The sequence below is a fragment of the Gobio gobio genome (assembly GCF_949357685.1).
Source record: "Gobio gobio genome assembly, chromosome: 16".
Classification (NCBI taxonomy): Eukaryota; Metazoa; Chordata; class Actinopteri; order Cypriniformes; family Gobionidae; genus Gobio; species Gobio gobio.
In genome coordinates this window covers 50,200,536-50,211,517 of record NC_137109.1, presented here as the reverse complement: position 1 = coordinate 50,211,517, position 10,982 = coordinate 50,200,536, and the positions used below count along the sequence as shown (strand labels likewise).

The window sequence follows — 10,982 nt, the reverse complement described above, 5'->3', positions numbered from 1 at the left end:
TGAAGAACCACATGCAGACATACTCTTGTTCAAAAAAATAGAAGAGAAAGCCAAAGAAAAAAGCGAACTGGATGACCTTAGAAGAGAGGTCAAGGCCTTGAAAACTGAAAATCTGGAGTTAAAGGCACTGAACTTTAAACTGCAAAAAGGTAGTTACACGTTTCTCTTATAAAAATTAAAAACACTTCCTTTTGGTGTCGATTACAGATGTCATGTGAACTTTTTGTTGTCATTGTTGTTCCAAATTTAGATATTATTAACAGATTTGAGGAGTTGATGCCAAAAAACAATATAACCAGACCTGTTGCACCAACCTGTCTACCAGCTACATCTCCTAAAAATGCTCCTCATCCAGCTAATCAATCGCATCTTCATGTAAGAACCTTCATTTTTAGATATCATAGGAATAGTTCATAAAGAAAAAATCATTATTTACACACTCTCATGTTTTCAAATGAACATGAATATGTGTTGCGAGTTTTTTGCCATTTGTTTGACATATATTGCACAGGTTGAAATCCACAGAAAATTGAATATCACAAAAGAGACATTCCAGGCATGTGGGAGAGGAGGGACTTCATGGTCAGCCATGATAAAAGATTTAGCAGTGGCTGTTTTTGGGAGGAGCACACTGGCCACACATGGCCTATCAGGCAAACCTGGCAATGCCAACAAAGGAACACAACCCAAGCCACTCTTGGATCGAGTTAAAGTGGAACTTATTTTAGGTAAGAGTGGCATCTATATTTATTAAAACAAATTTAAAATGTATTTTAATAATCCTGATGCCTGAGTATCTCTTTTCCCAATATATATATATATATATATCTCTATATTTATCTCAATATATATATATCTCTCTCTCTCTCTCTCTATATATATATATATATATTAATTTATTATTTCAGACACTGTACAGGGTCGGTTCCCAGATACTCCACGTAAGTTTCTAAGGGCTTCATTCCGGGAGAAGCTTAACGACGAACACAAAATGCTATTAAGGTACATATTTTCACAGTATATATCATAATAGTTTTTTTACAGTACATAGATAACTTTTAAGTTTGTGATGTATGATTTACATTAGTATGTTATATTACTCATAGGCAAGAGAAGAGGCACGTTACGGAGGGTACACACACTACAACATGTGAATAAAAGTGAGCACACAAATTCACCAACTTAGCTTTGTTTGTTCAGTTAACTGGCTTAGACTATATTGTAACATGTTCTCTCTTTCTACAGAATACAACGTTTGTGCAGTGTTCTTGGAGTAGGCCTACTGTCAGCAGTGTTTTTATTGGTCCTTTGCCTTTGTTTTGTTATTGTTTATATCTTGCTATTTCTGAGCCTTTTTGTGAAATTTTTTTTCAATAAATAATGCAATATATTCGATTTCCGATATGGTTTGTTTTTTTTTCTTATATGGTTATCTATTTTGGGATAGCAGCTTAACTATTCTTTGGGTGTCCTGTAAGAATCATGTGTTATTCCTGTATAGGAGCCCTGCAGGATTCTTATAAGATTCTTGTAGGAGTCCAGTAGGATTCTTGCAGGAGTCCAGTAGGATTCTTGCAGGAGTCCAGTAGGATTCTTGCAGGAGTCCAGTAGGATTCTTGCAGGAGTCCAGTAGGATTCTTGCAGGAGTCCAGTAGGATTCTTGTAGGAGTCCAGTAGGATTCTTGCAGGAGTCCAGTAGGATTCTTGCAGGAGTCCAGTAGGATTCTTGTAGGAGTCCAGTAGGATTCTTGTAGGATTTCTACAAAAGTCCCACAGGAAAATGATCACGAAAATCCTGTGGGATCCTGCAGGAATGCATTGTGCAGGTCCTGCAGGATTTTTCCTTCAGGATTTCCTGCAGGATTTTTTTGTAAGGGGATGTAGGTCATTTTGGGTTTCGCGTCGGACGGGTGTATTCTGTGAGTTGTTCAGGATTAATGTTTTGCTTTTTATTCTGATTGTCATAGTGGTCTCTTTATAATTGTTTAAACACTGATTTGGGATCATGGTTTGTAGTGATGAAGTGAATCGTTCATGTGAATCGGTTCTTTGTGACGATTTGGTCTGTAGCGAATCGAGTTATCAGATGTGTGTGTGTGTGTGTGTGTGTGTGTGTGTGTGTGTGTGTGTGTGTGTGTGTGTGTGTGTGTGTGTGTGTGTGTGTGTTGGTGATGAACGATGACTACAACTTGACAAGATACTTTGTAAAATGTATATTTCCTTGTTTATATTGGTATCACGTTTGTATTTTTACTAATTTTGAGCTTGAATAAACAAAACGTTTGTTATTGTGACAAACGTAACAATACAAGCAGGGTTACTTTAAAACGAATCACTGAATTGTTTTATAGAGAACTATTGAAATGAACAGTTCAAAGGAACCGATTCGCTTTAATGACTCGGACAAGCATTCGCGTGTTTACTATTGTTCGCCGATCGCCGCTGGCTATTTTGTGGACGCGCTCTTGACGCGGCGCTTCGCTCGCACGCACTGTGGCTTCTGCGTGGCGTTTGGACTATATATGGCTACGACTGCACATATGTTGTGGGAGATTTAATCTGCAGTTGTAAATCCCGTAGACCATGTGATTATGTGGTTCAGTGGGAGAGCCGCCGTGTTTGTGAATGGGTGAGGTGTGGCATATGCAGCCTCTTTCTGTCGGTTTTGGGGCTCTTGAGCACATCACGTCCAATCCGCGATACTTTGCTTCATCCCTGCAGCATTTAGATATTATTTGCACTGTTTTTACATATATGTAAATGTGGATAAGTGTGCAATTATGTGCATGCCACACAGCCATGTGCTTCTCCACAGCCAACTGTACTAGACAGATGAGCTCAATATGTGCAGAGCATAAGGAACATGATTATTTAGTGTGTGTGTGTGTGTGTGATGTTTTGAGCATGCTGATTCTGTAGCAAAAAAACAGGCAAGTGAAAAGTAACTTAATATACAAATTATGGCTGTCAAAAGATTAATCGCGATTAATCGCAACCAGAATAAAAGTTTGTGTTTACATAATATATGTGTGTGTACTCTGTTCATTATTATTTATATATAAATACACACACAAGCATGTATATATTTAAGAAAAAAATATTATTTTTAGGCCTATATATAAAACATTTATATTTATATATATTATATAAATGTATATACATGCAAATATTTCTTAAATATATACATGAATGTGTGTGTATTTATATATAAATAATAATTAACAGAGTACACACACATCATGTAAACACAAACTTTTATTTTGGATGCGATTAATCGCGATTAATCTTTTGACAGCCCTAATACAAATACATTATTTGAGATGATTTAAACTAGGTGTTCGTGTTATTATGATGCATTCTGGGGTTGCTAGCTAACAGGTAGTTCTCTTAAGAAACAAAATGTACAGACAGCGCTTTAAATCTTTATTGAACAGGCTTATTTTTAACGTAAATCTCTCGCTTCTATCAGGAGATAGTGTTAAAGGCACAATATGTAAGTTTTTTTTATTAAAATATCCACAAACCATTAGAACAGTGTTATATATTTTGTTGACTTGTGACATTATCTCAAATGTTTCCAAGAATTTTTAAATGAAGATAACTCATCTGTTTTAACCAGGACACGCCTATCAATGACATCATACCCGCGTTACCGTGTGGTTTTATTTTGTAGAAACCATGGAAACGCCAAAGACGCTTTAATATATGATGTGTTTTATTAGACGGTGAGCAACTGTTTGGATCATTCATGGCAGTGTTGGAAGTGGGGAAGAATCATCCTGCACGCTTTCTAAACTCCTTTACTAGAGTTTATCACGTTCTATTGTATTTATTGTGGTAAATCTTGAGTAGTTGTAGAATGTCGAATAGATAATCAGTTTAGGGAATAGATGTTTCACTAAAGATGTATATCTGTGGCATGTTGTATAGTTTCTAACTGTGTTGCTATTTGATTAGAAAAAAGAAAAAGTGAACATTGACCTGCATGGTAATAAGGAGCTGTCAATGGTCTTGCTATGTAAATAAACCCTTATTGTAACTAATGCTATAGTTAAACGATTGCAAGAACTATATGTTAGTTCTAAGGCTGAGTACAAGTTAGAAAGAGCTTTAAAATATGGACCTTCTTGAATGATTGACTAAACAATCCCCCCAACAATTTAATGTTTGTTTAGACACATGGTTTTTGGGTTTAATCTTTTACTCTATATGAAGTGTTGCGTTGTTATAGATTATGGGCACGGGGGAGGTGAATGATAATGTCATTATGTACATGTAAAATTATAATAAAGTAAATCAAATTAAATTGTACATTTATTTATTTTAAGAACAATATCGGATTCATTTCAAGTCAAAATCGTGCTATTTTTCTAAACTATAAAGCAACTTGCGTTTTTGGTTTAAAATATTCATTTTTTTCCAATTCAATGACATTTAAAAAAAAAAAAAAAAGTTTTGCCATGAGCACTAATATAAATGACAATATTACAATCTTTGATTTCAATTTAAAGGGGTCTTGAACTGGCTTTTGTTATTTTGTTATACTGTTGTCTGAGGTTTACTTGTGACGTTCGTGTGGTTTTTTACATTCAGAAACATCGTAATGAATCAGTAATAATAGGCTATTTTCTGCCCTGGTTTTGAGGCTCTCTGAAAAACACTCTGTTTTTATGGGCGTGCCGCACTGAAGACTTGGAAGTAAACGCCCATAGCTAGGATTGGATAAGATTTGCATATTTAATGAGCTTCTGCTCCCCTCAGTACATGTGGGGATTGTTTTGAAAGCGTCTGGGGAATCGCTCACAGGACTCGCAAAATGTCTTTATCAAACAAACACAATGATTCTAGGGATGGGCATTTCAAGCAAAAATAATATAAAAATTGGGTTGTTTTAACCCAGCGATTGGGTTGTTTTTTAACCCAGCGATTGGGTTATTTTTAAGCACACATTTAACCCAACCGCTGGGTCAAAACAACCCAATTGCTGGGTTAGTCCATATTCAACCCAACTTGGGTTATTTTTAACCCAGCATTTTTTAGAGTGTAACCATTAAATGACTAGGTTGTAAATAGTTTTAAGTATAGTACAGTCAGTGTGCACTTTATTATTCTGTTTGCTTGTTGATACTGTGTGCAATAGTGTAACTATTTTATTTATGCTTAAATATTAACGTCCACTGAACTTCTTGTTCTACTTCACCTGTTTTTTTTAGCTCGATAAATGTTCCTTTTTTAAATTGTACATTTTAAATTGTTATCATCATGATCATTGTGTCATTTTTATGATGTAAATTGAGGGAGCAAAAGCAGTATCGGCTCCAAATATCGGCTCAAGAAAATCGGCAGCCCGTATCGGTCATCGGCTTACGCCCGTTTCACACATACTCCGTCTGCAGTGCGTATGCGGTGCGTGTTGCGGTGCGTGTTGCGGTGCGTGTTGCGGTGCGTGTTGCGGTGCGTGTTGCGGTGCGTATGCGGTGCGTTTGCGGTGCGTGTTGCGGTGCGTGTTGCGGTGCGTGTTGCGGTGCGTATGCGGTGCGTATGCGGTGCGTGTTGCGGTGCGTATGCGGTGCGTATGCGGTGCGTGTTGCGGTGCGTGTTGCGGTGCGTGTTGCGGTGCGTGTTGCGGTGCGTATGCGGTGCGTATGCGGTGCGTGTTGCGGTGCGTATGCGGTGCGTATGCGGTGCGTGTTGCGGTGCGTATGCGGTGCGTGTTGCGGTGCGTGTTGCGGTGCGTGTTGCGGTGCGTATGCGGTGCGTATGCGGTGCGTGATGCGGTGCGTGTTGCGGTGCGTGTTGCGGTGCGTGTTGCGGTGCGTGTTGCGGTGCGTGTTGCGGTGCGTATGCGGTGCGTGTTGCGGTGCGTATGCGGTGCAGGAGCAGCACGCGCTGTTGTGCTTTCATATATGCTGCGTTTGCAGCACGCAACTGATCCGCGGTTGATACCACAAACACAGCATTTATTCATTATTATTTTTGTTTCAAATCCAAAAGTTGTTACTGAACATGGCTTGTCAGAATTGCAATTCTCTTTGTTTACACTTTCATAGATGTCACGTTTTAACGTAGTACATTTAAACAACGTTTTATTCAATTAATTACTTTATATTTATATAGCCTATACTTTAGATGTAGCTCACACAAGTGGCAAAACATTTAAATATAACTTATAGCCTATACACATTTTAAATTAGAAACTTACAATAGGCTATATACAAAAACAGCCGACTCTCGTCTTTTCTTTCGTTTTTAAACCCTTTTAAAAGCAGGTCATAAAGACCTTTGTTTTTCCACCTCCAGGAACGTACGTGCTCTCCATTATTTCAATTTTTTTTAACCTAAATGCCAGGTAAGGTGTCGTTTCCTTGCTTTACCCGAGAAAAAAAAGCCATGTGTTGGCTTTGAAACAGAGTATATTTTAAATTATATGCATCTGTGGTAAAATTACTAGATTTTCGCGTCAGTACATGTTTATTTTAAAGCGAACAATGTGCTGTCACTTTAATTCCGCAGTGCAACACAGCAAAAAATAGACTCGGTACGGAAACGATCGCCGGACTGCTGCAGACGCAACGCACCTGGAACGGACTGACGGACAGCATCCGCGCGCAGTGTGAAAGCTGTAATCCGTTAACATGGGTACGGGAAAAAATACGCACCGCATACGCACTGCAAACGGAGTATGTGTGAAACGGGCGTAAGGCTGATGAAAAAAAAACGGTATCGGCATCGGCACTAAAAAATCCATATCGGTCGATCCCTACTGTGAGCACAGAGACTCTTGTGTAGACTGTACGTATTTAAAAAATGTTTAACTTTTTAAAATGTTTGATGTTTAATATGAATAAATAGCGCTCATAAACGTTTTCAGCTCTGAAATGTAAAGGATATTCTTATATCACGATGAACTTTTATTAGGGCTGTCAAAAGATTAATCGCGATTAATCGCATCCAAAATAAAAGTTTGTGTTTACATAATATATGTGTGTGTACTCTGTTAATTATTATTTATATATAAATACACACACAAGCATGTATATATTTAAGAAAAAAATGATATTTTTATATATAAAACATTTATATTTATATATATTATAGATTATATAAATGTATATACATGCAAATATTTCTTAAATATATACATGAATGTGTGTGTATTTATATATAAATAATAATTAACAGAGTACACACACATATATTATGTAAACACAAACTTTTATTTTGGATGCGATTAATCGCGATTAATCTTTTGACAGCCCTAACTTTTATATATCAAAGGCTCAAAGGCAAGTTAATTTCTCAAGTCATCACCCCTTTAAATATTTTTTTGGAATCGATAACAATTTCAAATCATGCATTCAAATAAATAACGTACAATATAAAACGAATAATCTATAATTCGGCACTTAAACTTGATTTTTTAAATAACAAAGTTGCAATAACACGGACAGAAGCAAATATCAGCGTCTATCCTCAAGAGCTCATGGCACGTCTGTTTTGAAAGATTCATTTGTTATGCAAAGCGATGGGGATTTCTGTCCTGAACCGGACTGTTGTGTTCTATAAGGGGAAACTGGCTCATATCTCAAGCATTAGCATGATGTGTGTGTGTTTTCTCAGCGTTGTGTGTGTGCTTTCAGGCTCATGTTGATGACTCAGTGATGAATGGGGAACAGATGAAGTATTTCCAGTGCAGAGCGACGGCCTGCTGTACTTACACATCAGGAAATACAGGAAGATCCCGTGACCCAAATTCACTCTCGCCTCATGACACACGCAAACACACACAGGCTTATTTTCTCTACTGACACTGCATGATGACCTCTGGCCTTGTCTTGTCTACGTAATTCGATCATTCGTCTCCAATTGAACACATTTTGGGAAGTAGAGACAATACGAGTTTAAATATCCTGTTTTTAAACGGTCAGTTGCTTTTAGTTGGCAAAGCCAAAGCTGCTTTAAAAGCCAGTCCTTCCAGAAAAATGCGGCTTTTTTTGTGATTGTTGCAGGCAAAAATCCTTGATTATGCGACATGTTTTCTTTAAAAATGCGATGGAAAATGCGGCATATTTATGCGATGAAATTGCGGGAACTTGCAAAAACTGCGGTTTGATGAAATAAAGCACTACATCACAGAAAGTGCTGGGAATATTTAAGTTCTCATCTTGTTTTATTGAAGATCTTAATAAACACACGGCTCACATTTACAAAACAAGTTCTGTAGCTTTACAAAAGGAATATGCTACAACTTCTGAAAAAATTAATAAATAACTTCCTGTTTTACAGAGGTAGCTTTACAAAACAGACATTTGAGTGCTTCCAATGCACAAAGTGCAATCTCTTAAAGGGTCAGTTCACCCAAAAATGAAAATTCTGTCATTAATTCCTCACCCTCATGTCGTTGGACACCCGTCAGACCTCCGTTCATCTTCAGACACAAATTAAGATATTTTAGTGTAAATCTGATGCTCTGAAAGGCCTCCATTGGCTCAATGCACTTTACACTCTCAAGACCCTTAAAAGACACTAAAGACGTCGTTACAAAGTCCATCTCACTACAGTGGCTCTACAATAACTTTATGAATCGGCGAGAATAGTTTTTGTGCGCAAAAAAACCCTAAATAACGACTTTAATAGTGCTGACCGATTTCAAAACACGGCCTCATGAAGCTTCGAAGCGTTATGAATCAGTGAGTCGATTCATGATTCAGATCGCGTGTCAAACTGCAAAATTACGGGACTTTGGCGCTCCAAACCGCTGAATCGACTCACTGATTCATAATGCTCCGAACCGCTGAATCGACTCACTGATTCATAACGCTCCGAACCGCTGAATCGACTCACTGGTTCATAACGCTCCGAACCGCTGAATCGACTCACTGATTCATAACGCTCCGAACCGCTGAATCGACTCACTGGTTCATAACGCTCCAAACCGCTGAATCGACTCACTGATTCATAACGCTCCGAACCGCTGAATCGTCTCACTGATTCATAACGCTCTGAACCGCTGAATCGACTCACTGATTCATAACACTCCGAACCACTGAATCGACTCACTGATTCATAACGCTCCGAACCGCTGAATCGACTCACTGATTCATAACGCTCCGAACCGCTGAATCGTCTCACTGATTCATAACGCTCTGAACCGCTGAATCGACTCACTGATTCATAACACTCCAAACGGCTGAATCGTCTCACTGATTCATAACGCTCCGAACTGCTGAATCGACTCACTGATTCATAACGCTCCGACCCGTTGAATCGTCTCACTGATTCATAACACTCCGAACCGATGAATCGACTCGCTAATTCATAACGCTCCAAACCGCTGAATCGACTCACTGATTCATAACACTCCGAACCGCTGAATCGACTCGCTGATTCATAACGCTCCGAACCGCTGAATCGACTCACTAATTCATAATGCTCCGAACCGCTGAATCGACTCACTGATTCATAACGCTCTGAAGCTTCATGATGCTGTGTTTTGAAATCGGTCAACACTCCGGGAAACTGCTTTGCTTTGGTCTTTTGCTGTTATTTTTGTTGGCCGATGGGAGTTTGCGAGCTTCATCATGGTTTCAGCGATATCTGTGGTTTCTCCACGGGGGTTTGCAGCTTTTCGATGACGTTCACGTTGGGTAATTACGTCACTTCAAAACGTTCCCATGGCAATAGGGGGAAAATGATGGCTCTTGTGTGAAGTAAACAAACATTTTTCATCTTTCTGCTAATATATATATGACCGTTTTGCAACGAAAATGCGGGGTTTATGAAATCATGCAAGCCCCGCATATTTTGCACACGGAAATAGGCAATTTACGCGGCGAAAGTGCGGCGTATTTGACAAAATGCGGCCCCCGCATAAATATGCGGACTTTGGCTGATTATGCATTAAATCATGCGATCGCATAATCACGTTTTTCTGGAGGGACTGAAAAGAGAACAAAAAAAGTGCAGTCAGTTTTTTTAATGGATGTCATTGGAGGAGAGGCTTCAAACACTCTGAAAAATGCTGGGTTAAAAACAACCCAAGTTGGGTTGAAAATGTGAATTGAATGGGTTGTTTTAACCCAGCGGTTGGGTCAAATATTTGCTTAAAACAACCCAATTGCTGGGTTAGCCCATTTTCAACCCAACTTGGGTTGTTTTTAACGCAGCATTTTTTTAGAGTGTACGCTGAACAAACACAGCTTATCGTTTAATGACCATCAGCTAAACATGTTCGACCTTAAACAGTCGTGTTGGATTGATCTATTTTTAAAGTTTACAATGAAAATGCTGTTTTATAAGAGAACTCATGGACAATTCATGGTGTCCGCAAAACAGAGATTGATTGTTGCACTACTCCGAATGAAATTCAGTGACATCAAGTCTGTAATGTGATTGGTTATCAATGCACATGTGATCCTAATTAGCTGTTACGCTTTCTCCAATGGTAGAGCCACGTCTCCTTGCATCTCCCAATAATAAGACCATGGCTGTGTTTGAAATCCTTGATTATGATTTGACGTTTTTTAACTTTAGTGAGTGTGTAGTGTCGCTGTTTGAGCTTAAACAACACCTGCAAAGTTACAACACTCAAAGTTCAGAGCAAAGGGAGATATTTACATTTACAGAAATCACTTTTTAAGGACTACAACAAACGGCTGGGAGGGACTACAACGAGTTAGTGACATCACTAACCCTAACATTTACATAAGCCCCGCCCCCGGGAACATGTGGAGAAGAGGAAGAGTTGTTGTAGTCGAGCTCAAGCTGTCGTCCATCTTTCACATTTAGTGATACAGTACGAACACAAATGCAATCGCATGTCATAAAGCAAGATGTTATAACCGTAATTAAACTAAACTATCCCTGTTCATCTAACTAAAAAAAAAATCTCTTCATTCAGCAGATATACTGTAAATCATAATTTTAAAAGCAGGAAAGTGATTCCCTCAATTCATTTGCGTAATGGGGAAACTGACAACTCA

At 38.5% G+C, this 10,982-nt stretch overlaps 1 long non-coding RNA gene across 1 annotated transcript; it reads left to right on the top strand.

The window, feature by feature from the left end:
* Nucleotides 1-570: 570 nt before the first annotated feature.
* LOC307140389 lies at nucleotides 571-1,350 on the top strand. The gene is made up of 4 exons (XR_013818242.1): nucleotides 571-728; nucleotides 909-1,002; nucleotides 1,107-1,160; nucleotides 1,246-1,350. It is a non-coding gene; the product is annotated as an uncharacterized lncRNA (long non-coding RNA).
* Nucleotides 1,351-10,982: the final 9,632 nt, after the last annotated feature.